The 13,543-nt window shown below is 36.1% G+C and overlaps 1 pseudogene; it reads right to left on the bottom strand.

Moving 5' to 3' along the window:
- Positions 1–9,029: 9,029 nt before the first annotated feature.
- On the bottom strand, positions 9,030–9,993 carry LOC123591662 (annotated as a pseudogene).
- Between the last annotated feature and the right edge of the window lie 3,550 nt (positions 9,994–13,543).

The raw sequence follows: 13,543 nt of genomic DNA, 5'->3' as shown, positions 1-13,543 counted from the left end.
AAAGAAATGACCTTTAGAATGGAAGGTAAAGTAGGCTGAATACTGATTGCTGGTTGATCACATGAGAATGACCTAGAAGTGAGTAATGATGCTAATGTTTGAGCATCTGTGCTGGGGAAATGCTACCTCATAATGAGGAAGGAAATATAGGGGTAAGAATAGTTCATTGGTAAGAGTTAAGAAAATAAGCTCAGGTGTCAGACAGAGCTTTCAAATTCTGTTTTTGCCCCTGTAGCTTCGGGTAAGTTACATAGTATCTCCGCATTGTTATTTCTTCCTGAAAAATGGGGTGTATAAGAGAATCTCCACCATAGAGTCACTTGAATGATTGAATTATGTAAATTTCATGTTTGTTAAATCCACATCAGATTTGTCTTTTCCTCCTGCTCTCAACACTATTCATGTTACATCTGAGAGAGGAAGACACTAACTTTCTCTGCCCCTCTGTCTTCCCTCTGTGCCATGATGTGTCTCCAGCTCTCCAAGCATATCTGTTTTCATTTTCATAGACAGAGCTTGAGAAACACTTACTACTTTGTTATTTCCGTCTTTACCTTTCTCTCCGCAGAAAACTAAGGGAAAAGATTGTAAAATGATCAAAAAGGCAACAGAAGCCCCAATTATTTTTTTTTCTATTTAGTGCTATTTTTTAATGTACATTTTAACTAGCCAACATACAGTGTAATATTGGTTTCAGGAGTAGAAGTCAGTAACTGATCATCACAAGTGCCCTCCTTAATACCCATCACCCATCTAACCCATTCCCCAATTAAATGCAAAATAGTTATCTAATCATCAAATGCTGTATCTATTCATCTCTCTACCCGTGTCTTTCTCTAAGAATCCTCTCTTATATTTTAACAAATGTCATCGCTTCAACCACATTTTAAAAAATGCAGATCACTAGGGAAAATACAGGACTCACTGTGTCTTGTGTCTCCTGAGATGAAGCAGAAACATGTTTAGGGTGAAAGAGGCACAGTTTACTAACCCTCCCTATGAATAAAATGCAGATACCCTTAAGTAACACTCTGGAATAAACCTGAAATGAGAGAGGATCCTAACTTTTTAAATCCTCATCCAATGATATTAGTAATCCTTTATCAAACTGAGAAAAAAAAAAAAGACCCTAACAATAGAGCTGACTGCCATGGGAGAACAATGTTCCTCTATATTCACCATGTGCTGCACCCCACAACCACCATCGGACACGCATGCACATATATACAAACATTTACATAGTGTCTCAGTCTCTGTCTCTGTCTCTCTCTCTCTCTCTCTCTCACACACACACACACATACACACACACACGCATGCTCATACCAGGATATCTTTGATCAGAACACCCAGAAAGATCACCGGATGTATCACTGAACCTATAACAATATATGTCTAATGTCACGCAGCTGACTCAGGAAAGAATCCTCAGGCTGATGTAGAAGCTAACAGACCTCACCATGGCAAGATATGCACAATAATTTTTTCAATTCTGACCTATCCCTTTTCCTGACGTCAAGTAATTTCTGTGTTGCTATAGGAATTGCATTCAGGTATATTCTATTCTCAGTCCTGTTAGGAAATTACTCTTACCCTTTTACTTTTGATTCAAGAAGGATACATGTGCTGTACAGTGTAAATTCTTAAAGGAGGGATATATTGAATAATAATGACAATATTAGCTCTCACGTTAATATAATGAATCAAAATAGATTCAGAAATGCATAAATATATATGTATATGTAATTCTTTGAATATGATATGCATTATAGGACCACTTATAAACAAATCAGTGTTGTAGTTTGAGTCATATACAAAACCATTTTAATAATATATAGCTAATATTTTAATTTTGAGATATATGATTTTTTATTAAGTTTTTCTTTTAATTCCGGTAGAGTTTATAACATACAGTGTTATATTAGTTTCAGGTGTACAATATAGTGATTCAGCACTTCCATACATCGTTATCAGTGCTCATCATAATAAGTGTACTCTAATCCCTTTCACCCACCCTCTTGTCTAAAACATAATGCACATAAGGAACTTCTTCAAACTCATCTGATGACTTCCATTAACGTATCATTACAGATGACTGCACTGTCAATAACTAGTAAAGTTTTCTTAATTTAAATGATAGTGTTAATGGTAGTGAATCCTCACTCCACACCTGCTATGCTAACAATTACAGTAAAAGGTTTGTGCCTACTTTATCATTGAGATTTTTTATATCATAAATATTTTCTATGCCTTCAGTAGTTTCCTGTTTTTAGGCCAAAATTAAAACTTCAATCCAGAAACAAAAGAGAGAGAGAGAGAGACACCTCTGAGTCATTGCTCTAAAATGCAACTCCTTCAACCTAAAAAAGATCTGCCCAATTCTTTCTTCAATCACTTTATTGAGAAATAGTTGGTGTGAAGTCAACTGTATTCATTCAGAGTATACAATTCTGACTTTTGGCAGTTTTATACATCATGAAACCCTCTCCAGACCAAGATACCAGACTGTTATTTTAAAGTTTTTAAAAATTTATTTAAGTAATCTCTACAGTCAACATGGGGTTTGAACTGATGACCCTAAGATCAAGAATTGCCTACTCCTCCTACTGGACCAGCCAGGAACTCCAAGATACAGAAGTTTTCTATCACCTCAGAAAGATTTATCATGCCCCTATTTAAATCATGTCTCCTTCCAATCCCATTCCCACATAACCAGTGATCTGTTTTTTTGTTTTTGTTTTTGTTTTTTTTTTTTTTTTTTGCACATCCATGTATTTATCTACCTATTTAGTCTGCATATGATATGCACTCTCTCCTGGCAGGCTTCTTTAACTGAGTAAAATGAATTTGAGTTTAGCCATTTTGTCATGTGTATAAGTAACTCATTCTTTTCATTGTTCAGTAGCATTCCATTTTCTGTTGTACACAAACACCAAATTTTGTTTATGCACTCTTCAATTGACGGGCTTTTTAAAAAAAATTATTTATTGTTTAATTTGCATCCAAGTTAGTTAGCATATGGTGCAACAATGATTTCAGGAGTAGATTCCTTAATGCCCCTTACCCATTTAGAACATCCCCCTCCCACAACTGATGGGCAATTGAGGTGCTATCACCTTTTAGATATTGTGAATAACAGCAATATGAACATTCACATGACATGTATTTGAACCAGGGCCTACTCTGTCTCTCCCCTCTCCAGTCCAGCATGATAGGAAGCACACAGGCAAGTGCAGACTCCTCTTCCCCTAGATCCCAGTCAAGGGCTACCCTATCACCTTGAGAGTGGCAGGCTGAAAACATTTCTTATCCCCTCCAGCTCCATGCTGCAGAAGCTCTACTCAAGGCAAGAGTAACTAAAATGTCTAGAGATCTCTACCTCTACTCAGGAACCATTCATAATATAGAAGGTCTACCCCAAGCATGATAGGCCAAGAATTATAAGGCTCCAACTTCAATTGCATTGGTTCAAAGGATAGAGGTTTTTTGCCAGGAGAGATAAGCTTAGAAGACCATAGGCTACTGACCTCAGCAGAAAATCTGCTCATAAAACCAGGGTGTCTCTCTGAGAGAAATGGGCCACTGCTTCTTTTCCAATTTGAGAACAGTTGAACAGGCTTTACCTGGAATGAAAGACAGGCAGTAATAACAGAGGTTCCAAACTCTCCTCAGGTGAACTGACTTTATTTGGAACAAAGTGTGGGAAAATTCTAGCATAAGTGACTTTCAAACACAATGCACATTTGGTGATAAGAAATTAAGACGAGGCTGATAGCTCCATGAGAGAAAAAAAAGAACTGCAGACCAACTAGATGTTTACTAGACAGAACCAGGTAAGGAGACAGCTTAGAAGGCCCTTCTGGGATTAGAGCAAACCTCAAAGACTGGCCTTAAAGATCATCCTTGCAGAGGGGGCCAAAACAATTGGATGAGACAATAGAGAAATAGATGTCACACAATTTTTTTTAAAACAATAGAACAAGAAAATTTGTGGAGTGTCTATGCTCAGTGGGAAACCTACAGTGGCACATCTCTCAAGAAAATGATCAGGGGAGGACACAGCCAAAGCTTTACCCAATAAATCCACTGTCATCCAAGAGTACACACAAGCCTAAGCTTGTGCCTCTGGAAAAGGACACGAAGTATTTCTCAGAGCAAACAGATTGAATGATACAGGTAAAAAACTAAACAAGCCAAAACACAAAAAAATACAAAAGTTATTTCAAACACATATTCTGGAGCTTAAAGGTACAATAACTGAAAAATGTTATATAGTGGAAATCATGCAGTATGTATCCTTTTCAGATTGGCTTCTTTCACTTAATCACATGCATTTACAGCCACCTCATGTCCTTTCACAACTTGAGAGTTAGCTCATCTTTTTTATTTTTTTACTTTATTTTACTTTTGAGAGAGAGAGAGAGAGAGAGAGAATGAGCAGGGGAGGGGCAGAGGGAGAGAGATAGAGAGAGAGAGAAAAAGAGAATCTTAAGCTGACTCTCCACCCTGCACAGAGCCTGACATGGGGCTCACCCCCAGGACCCTGGGATCACGATCTGAATTGAAATCAAGAGACTGATGCTTAACCGAGTGAGCCACCCAGGTGCCCCTTAGCTTATTTCTTTTTAGGGTTGAATGTTATTCCATCACGGTCCATTATTCATTCACCTGCCAAAGGATATTTTGGTTATTTCCATGTTTTTGCAATTATGAATAAAGCTGCTAGACACATTCATGTGCAGGATCTTGTGTGGACGTGAGAGTTTTCAACTTGATTGGGTAAATATCAAGGAGCACAACTACTGGATTGTATGGTAAGAGGATTTTTAGTTTTGCATGAAATCGAAAAACTGTCTTCCAAAGTGGCTATACCATTTTGCATTCACCATAGCAATGACTGAGGATTACTGTTCCTCCATATCCTTGCCAGCATTTGGTAGAGTCTGTGGTTTCTATTGTGGCCATTCTAATAGGGTGTAGTAGTAATAGTTATACTGTTCTTTCTTTTTGTTTCTTTTTTATGTAAGACTTTACATTTTAGACAAGTTTAAGGTACAGAGATATTTACCTGATATCCCTTGCCCCCACAGATGCATACCTTCCTCCATTGCCAACATTCCCCACCCGATTGATATGTGATGAACCTATGGTCACACCTATCATCATCCAAAATCCAGTTTATTTAAGGTTTCACCCTAGGTGTCATATATTTTATGGGTTTTGGACAAATATAAATGACATGCATCCATAATGGTGGAACCATACAATCTTTTGCCCTAAAAATCTTTTCCACCCCGCTGTTCATCCCTTCCTCCACCCACGGCCCTAGCAACCACTTATCTTTTTCCTCACTCTATAGTTCTGGCTTTTCCAGAAGGCCATATTTGGACTCATACATAGGTATTCTTTTCAGAGTGGCTTCTTTCACTCAGTAAGTAAGTATTTAAGATTCCTCCTGGTCTTTTCACAGCTTGATAGTTCAATGTGGGTTTTTTTTTGCACTAAATAAATATTTTATTGCCTGAATACACCATGGTTTATTTATCCAGTCACTTGCTGAAGGAAAATCTTGGTTGTTTCCAAATTTTGACAATTATAAATAAAGCTGCTGTAAAATTTCCATGTGCTAGTTTTGGTATGGACATACATTTTCAGCTCTTTTGGATAAATACCAAGCAGCATACTTGGTAGATCATAGATCAGTAAGAGTGTGTTTAGTTTTGTGAGAAACTGCCAAACTGTCTTCCAAAGTGGCTGTATTATTTTGCATTACCCACTAGTGATGGCTTTAAGTGTTCCTGTCGCTCCACATACAATGATTTGATGTTGTCAATATTCTGCATTTTGGTTATTCTGATAGGTGCATAGTGGTATCCCATTGTTGTTTTACATGGACATTTCCCCTCATTGTATTATGGTTTGGAACACGTATTTCATATGTTTATCTGCCACCTGCATATCTTCCTTGAGTGGTGTCTGTTAAGGTCATTGTCTAGTTTTTTAATAGGGTTGTTTGTTTTCTTATACTTGGAGTATTAAGTGCTCCTTGCATTTATTGCATAACCTTTATTAAATATATCTTTTCTACATATTTTCCCTGAGACTATGTCTTTTCTTTTTAATTGCTAAAAATGTCTTTCACAGAGCATAATTTTATAATTTCGGTGAAGTTCAATTTATCAGTTATGCTTTTCATGGATCATGCCCTGGTATTGTATCTAAAAAGGCATCACCAAACACAAAGTCATCCAGATTTCTCCTAAATTATCCTCTAAGGGTTTTGTAATTTTGCGTTTTACACTTAAAATTTATGGCTCCGTTGAGTTTAATTTTTGTAAGAATGCTGTGAAGTCTAAGTCTATGCTCACAGTTTTGCATGTGGCTGTCCAGGTGTTCTAGCACTCTTTATTGAACATCCTGTCTTTCCTCCATTGTATCCTCTTTGCTTTCCTCCTTTGGCAAAGGTCAGTTGAGTCTATCAATGTGGCTCTATTTCTAGTTTCTCTGTTCTATTTCAGTTGATCTATTTGTTTATTCTTTCATCAATACCACACTAATCTGGATTAGTGTAGATGTGGTTGTTGTGTATATTGAAGTTGTGTAGTATCATCGGTCCTCCAATTCTGTTCTTCTCCTTCAATATTGTGTTGGCTATTCTGGCTTGTTACTTTTTCATATAACTTCACTTTAATATGTTATTTGTCAATAACAAAAAATTACTTGCTAAAATTTTGATTGGAATTGCATTGAATGTATAGAGCAAGTTGGGAAGAAATGATATCTTGACAATATCGTCTTCCTCTCCATGAACATTCAATGCTTCTCCATTTATATAGGTCTTCTTTGGTTTTTTCCATTTGAATTTTATACCTTTCCTCCTAGAGATCTTATACTTATTTTGTGAGATTTATACCTAAGTATTTTATCAAAAGTGATAACATAAATAGCATTGTGTTTTTTAATTCTAAATTCTACCTGCTCATTGCATAAATTCTAATTGCTCATACAGAAAGCAATTAACTTTTGAATAGTAACCATGTATCCTGCAACACTTCTTTATTTCCTATTAGTTTTAGGAAGGTGTTCGGGCAATTCTTTCAGATTTTCTACAGTCACCTGTGAAAGATCGATTTATTCTTCATTTCATTGTGTATAATGCTTTATAGTATTTTGCTAGGGCTGCCATATAAAATACCACAGACGGGGTGCCCTAACTGCCAAATTTTTTTCTCCCAGTTCTGAAGACTGGAAGCCCAGAATCAGGGTGTGCCATAAGTAAACATCTGAGGCTCCTGTCCTTGACTTGCAGATGTCTGCCCTCTTGCTCCCTCTTCACACGGTCGTCTCTGAGTGCATATGCACCTCTAGCATCTCTCTGTGTGTCCTAATATTTCCTTATAAACACACCAGCCACACTGTATTAGAACCCAGGTGTAACAGCCTTAGTTAGATTACTTCCTTGAAGGCTCAGTCTTCAAACATACTCACATACCGAGGTACTATGGGGTTAGGGTTTCAACATGTGAGTTTGGAGAGACATCATTCATCCCATTATACTTTCATTTCTTCTCTTCCTATGACATTACCTAAGACATCCAAAAGGGTGCTGAAGAGATGTGCTGAGGAGAGAACATTCTTGCCTAATGCCTATCTTAGTGCGAAAGCTTCTACTTCATCACCATTAAATATAATCTCACCTGTAGGCTTTTATAGATGTTCCTTTTCAAGTTAAAGAAATGCCCCTCTACTCCTAGTTTGCTAAGAGTTCCTTAACTTTTTATCTGTTGGTACCATCACCAGACACATCATACAAGACCAAAAATGGTGAGACACACCTCCTTGGTGTACTCCCCTCACACTAAGAAGTAACTTTGTTTTGTGTACTTAACCTACAATTTTTCAAATCACCTTTCTTTCAATTACGTTGGTATACTTCAAGCCCACATCGATAACATGAACTGATATAGTAGTGTACTGACTCCAATCTTATTCCCTTTAAATAGATCTTCAATACAACATAAAGACTTTCTCTGATTGCCGGGACACACTGTCAGGCACCCCACTTTGAAATCTGTATGTTTATCTTTGGCATAGAAATCTGTGGATTTGGATTGCTTGTGCACGCAAAGATGTGATTCTCACACTGAATTGTAAGCTCCCTAAAGAATAACGTTATTTATACCTAAGCCTACCACAAGATATATTACACTGTCAATAAATTAATCAGATATATAAATATTCATAGGCATAGATGAGTAAATTTTGGACAACAAGCTATGTTAATGCTAAACTTGCTCTATACCTTTATTAAATATTCTTCACAATAATTAACCCAGGAAAACAATGCATGATAACCCAAATTGAGGCAATGATTGCTCAAAAATATTTGCAGGTCTCTATCTCTAATTTTGGTTCTTTATTTTAGGATTTAATAACTAGCAATGTCTCAGAACACTCTACAATGTCAGATCATTTGATATAAAAATTTCCAAATTAATCATTATTTACTCATTATTTGTATTTTATTATTATTACTTCCTCTTGATATAAGACATATCAGATATTTGATTCAAAATGAAAATTCAATAACTATATAACATGCTAAAACAAAGTAGTTATATAAATGGAAAACATTATTTTTTAAAAATACGTTGAACATTCTTGTCAATACTAGTGATTATGTTATGTAGCACGGAGACCTTCCAAAACAAAGCGGTCACAAAACATTGTTTATACACTATATTAACTATAAAATTTGTGCTCAGCAGCAAGCCATTAAGCAAATACAAATCAATTCTGTGAAACAGAATGTTATTTGAGATAGTGGGAAGGTTTATCATGAAAAATGCTTCTCTAATATCCAGGACATCTCCAATATCGGAGACATTCAAGATGAACAATGTTCCAGGTACCTCACCAGAAAAAAGCTTCTGATAATATATTTATGATGTTTAATGGAATAACTTTCATTAACGGATACAAGGAGTATGAAAGAAATAACCACAAAATCAATGGAGGAAAAAAATAATAATCAAATTTTAGGATTTTTCTTCTCCAGAAGTTTTTTTAGAGCTTCTTTGACATCTTTGTTTCTCAGGGAGTAAATCAAAGGATTCAGCATGGGAGTGACTAGGGTGTAACATAACGAGGCCACTTTACTCAGCTCAGGAAATCTGTCAGGAGTGAGATACATAAAAAAACACAGCACCGTACAGCACACTCACGACTCCCAGGTGTGAGCTGCAAGTGGAGAACGCTTTCTTACGTCCCTCAGAGGAGCGTATCTTGAGAACTGTGGACACAATATACAAGTAAGAAATAATAATAACTATGATGGTAGGCAAGATGATGATGCTGGATAAAGAAATGGAAATGATTCTAGAGATAACGAGGTCAGAACAAGATATCCTCTGAAGTGGGCGAGTGTCACAGTAAAAGTGGTCAATGGCCCGAGAACCACAAAAGGACAGAGTAAATGTTATGCTTGTCTGAAGAACCGAGCTGATGCAGCCACATAAATAGGAACCAGCCACCAACTGCATGCAGAGATGTGCTGTCATCTGGACAGAGTAGAGGAGTGGGTTGCAGATGGCAATGAAGCGGTCATAGGCCATGGCTGCCAGGAGAAATCCCTCTGCCACGATGAAGAGGGCAAAGAGACAGAGCTGGGTCACACAGCCTGCAAAAGAGATGGACTTGCTCTCAGACCAGAAGTTGATCATGGCCTTGGGTGCAATAACAGATGAATAGAAGAGATCAATGAAGGACAGGTTGCCTAGGAAGAAATACATCGGTGTGTTCAGCCGGGGATCGGTCATAATAATGGTCATCATCCCAACATTACCCAGAAGGATCATGGCATACACAAGCAGAAAGATCAGGAAGAGGAGAATGTGGAGCTCGGAGCGGACCCTGAAGCCTACCAGGATGAAGTCAGTCACTTCCGAGTGATTGTTTGTTCCTCTGTCACTCATGGCAGAAACATGCTGAGAGGCACAAGGAAAAGCAAGAAATGAAACCCGTGCTTGGTTTCTAGTGACACAAATAATTTCTTACGTGTAGAATAAATTAGTTATATCTTAATTAAATATTGCATATAAAGCCATGTTAATGTCATGAAGAATCAGATTTGAACTAGATAATACGAAGTCCATAAAACTGTTATTTTATTAAGCAGTGAAAGAAGTTAATGGGTTATTGCATTTTAGATCATTTTTTTTGCTGAGTATTCACCAAGAAAGTAACATAACATATTGTTTAATGTTAGTGACATTTTGAATTTCTATTCCTAATATATTTATCATTAAATAGTTGTCTTTAACTAAAGTAAGAATATAACCTAAAATGCAGGGAATACATATAATCTGTATGATAGTGCCATAGCCATCATGATTGCCTGTCACTTCCTGAATCATTAAAAGACAGTAACAAATACAGTTAGAAATATTTTTACCTTCTTTTACCTCCATCTATTTGAATTCCATTATTACTGTGCCATCTCTGAAAAATGAATAAAAAGTGATAAGTTATTGGTATGTTAAAATTAATAACATCAAAACAATCACTAAACCTAGATATCATTTTCTAACGCTCTTTCCAAACCTATGTTCATTTTCTCAGGTCAAGGATATTCCTCCCAAATAAATGCATTTTTATTGCCTCATTATATATTTTTCTTTCCATTAGTTGTGTGATTTCATATATTACGTATTAACCTAACCATTTTCTTTGAAGCAGAGAAAGAAGCTGATGACCATTCTAGTCCTTACATGACAATGAATAACTTTTTATCAAACCTGCATCAATTCAAGAGCTCTTGCTTTTTAGTCAGGGTAAGTATACTTAAGGAATACCTGCCTTATGTTCTATTATGCCTTATATATCTTAAATTAAGGATACTAGGATAACCATGGATATTTGAGGACCATAGCAACCTTGGATCTCCAGAGTCCATGATCACTTGGTAGAATATCAACAGTACTTACTTCTTCTTATCTGCAGGATTTTTCCACATTGAGGTTTTGTTCATCCTCTGTGACGGATTCCATTGGGACAGGAGCAATCATAAAGTCAATTATGGAGACAGAAGTGCAGGCTCAAGGGCTGTTGTCCATGAGGACTGCAGTAACCTCAGACATAAGCAAATTATCTAATAATAGTCCAAATAAAGGAGCTGTCCTTCTCTGGTTGTGTGTTTCCTTTGGGAAACTTCTCTATATTTTATTTTCTTTGTTGATAAGAAAAACTTTCTGGTAATTATCATAGCATACATATTGATTAGAATAAGGAAACAGATTTAAATGTTTGTGCTATATATATATATGTTTAAGATGAATGAATATATCAAATTGTCATAAATTACATTTACCATGCTTTAAAAAAAGATAGAAGTTAACTCCAAATTATGATTTGCCTGTACTTCCTGATGTCGATGTATTTCATGATATGACAAATGTACTCTAAGTCACAAGACAGATAAAGTTTCCCTAATTCTAAGCTTTCTTATGTGTAAATAGTAAATAGTTAGAAAATATAATGGAAGAAATGATAGTTTTTAAAATATTTTAACAATTCTTAGTAAGAAATTGTATAAAAGATCATGATTTGTATTTAAAAATCCTCAATAATTATGTGTTGACTGAAGACTACAGTAAAACCAGAGACATAATACTCTATATAATGAAACTAATATTATATGAATGCCATTTTCCCCTGAATATTTCCATAACCTAATTATACTTCTATTTTTAGAAAAATCTTTTTTATTTAAAAATTATGTCTAGTGGGGCGCCTGGGTGGCGCAGTCGGTTAAGCGTCTGACTTCAGCCAGGTCACGATCTCGGGGTCCGTGAGTTCGAGCCCCGCGTCAGGCTCTGGGCTGATGGCTCGGAGCCTGGAGCCTGTTTCTGATTCTGTGTCTCCCTCTCTCTCTGTCCCTCCCCCGTTCATGCTCTGTCTCTCTCTGTCCCAAAAATAAATAAACGTTGAAAAAAAAAAAAAAAAAAGAAGGAATCTTCTAAAAAAAAATTATGTCTAGAATTATCTGGACTTTTTTTTAGTGTGTAGATAGCAAATCATATGGGACAAGAGCTTTTCCTTATTATAATGCAGTATTAGTAGAAGTTTGGTAAGTGTAAGAAGAGCAAACAGTTTAAGTATTTTGAACAGGAAATGATTAATTAAGGTGAATTGAGACCTGTGAAATTTGGAAAGGTTGGAGGAACTTCTGGGTGACACTTTTTATAAGGACTCTTAGAGAAATATAGAAAAATTCACAGAGATAGGCCACCATTGGTGATTCAATTTAAAAATAAAGAACCTTAACTGTGGTCTATGGATCAGATACATGGAAGCAAAAAGATGTCACTGTTTCCTCATCCATCAAAACAGCTTCTCTAGGACGTTGGGGACTCAACAATGCTTCAGAAAATAACCAACATGTATTCACAAGCTTCAAAGGTGACATTTCCTTGATAGAAAATGTCAAAAGGACCAGAAAGTTGATCCCCAGCTCACTTCGCCCTTTCCAATTCTGAGTTTGTGGGGATCTCATTGGTAGAACAAATTCCTGTGCCAAGAACCGTAGTAGTAGGAGACATTTGAACTTTCCAGCATCTCCAATTAGAAAGCACATGGAATAGGGCTTGGCTATCCAGTCTATACAATGTACCAGAATCCAATTCCTTAAACTGCCCACAATGGCATTAGCAATAAAAATATGCTAGGGCTCAAAATACATAAGAACATTTACTGTCATGTGCCATAGTTGGGCATAAAGAACCCCTCCATGGATTCAACGGTTGAAATCATTCAGTGTGTATTTTTTGATGAAGGTCAGCTTAATATAGAAGTCAATAACCAATTAGATAATTAGCTAAGAAGAGTCTATTGCCATGGACATTAAAGATACTTCCTAAAACTCAACCGATCAAAAAGAAATCAAATTAAATTTTGGCTAACTTTGAACTAAATAGTACAGTTTGCTATGTCTAATCTTCTGCAATACAGAAGAAGAAGTACTTAGAGGGATATATACAAAGCACTATAGGTAAATACTATAAACAAGAAAAACAGGAACAATTAGATTAATCTTCTATTTTAATATAGTGAAAGAAAAAACAGCAAGTCAAAACAGAAAAAAAATGAAAGTAGTACAGATACAAATTCATGAAATAGACAAATTTGAATATAGGATATTCACATGGCTTAACACTTTTTTTCTACTGACCATTTTAGTATTTTTTATTAAGTTTTTATTTTTAATTCCAGTATAGTTGACATACATGTCATATTAGTCTCAGGTGTACAATATAGTGATTCTTCAATTGTATACCTCATTCAATGCTTATGATGATAAGTATCTGCTCTGATCCCCTTTCTTCATTTCCCCCATGCCCCCAGTCACCTCCCAACCTCCCCTCTGGTAACCATCAGTTTGTTCTCTACAGTTAAGAGTTTATTTCTTGGTTTCTCTCTTTCTGTCTCTTTGCTACTTAGTTTCATTTCTTAAATTCCACATATATGTGAAATCATATGGTATTTGTC

This window comes from Leopardus geoffroyi, chromosome B4 (genome assembly GCF_018350155.1).
Source record: "Leopardus geoffroyi isolate Oge1 chromosome B4, O.geoffroyi_Oge1_pat1.0, whole genome shotgun sequence".
NCBI classification, from domain to species: domain Eukaryota; kingdom Metazoa; phylum Chordata; class Mammalia; order Carnivora; family Felidae; genus Leopardus; species Leopardus geoffroyi.
This window is presented reverse-complemented; position numbering and strand designations above follow the sequence as displayed.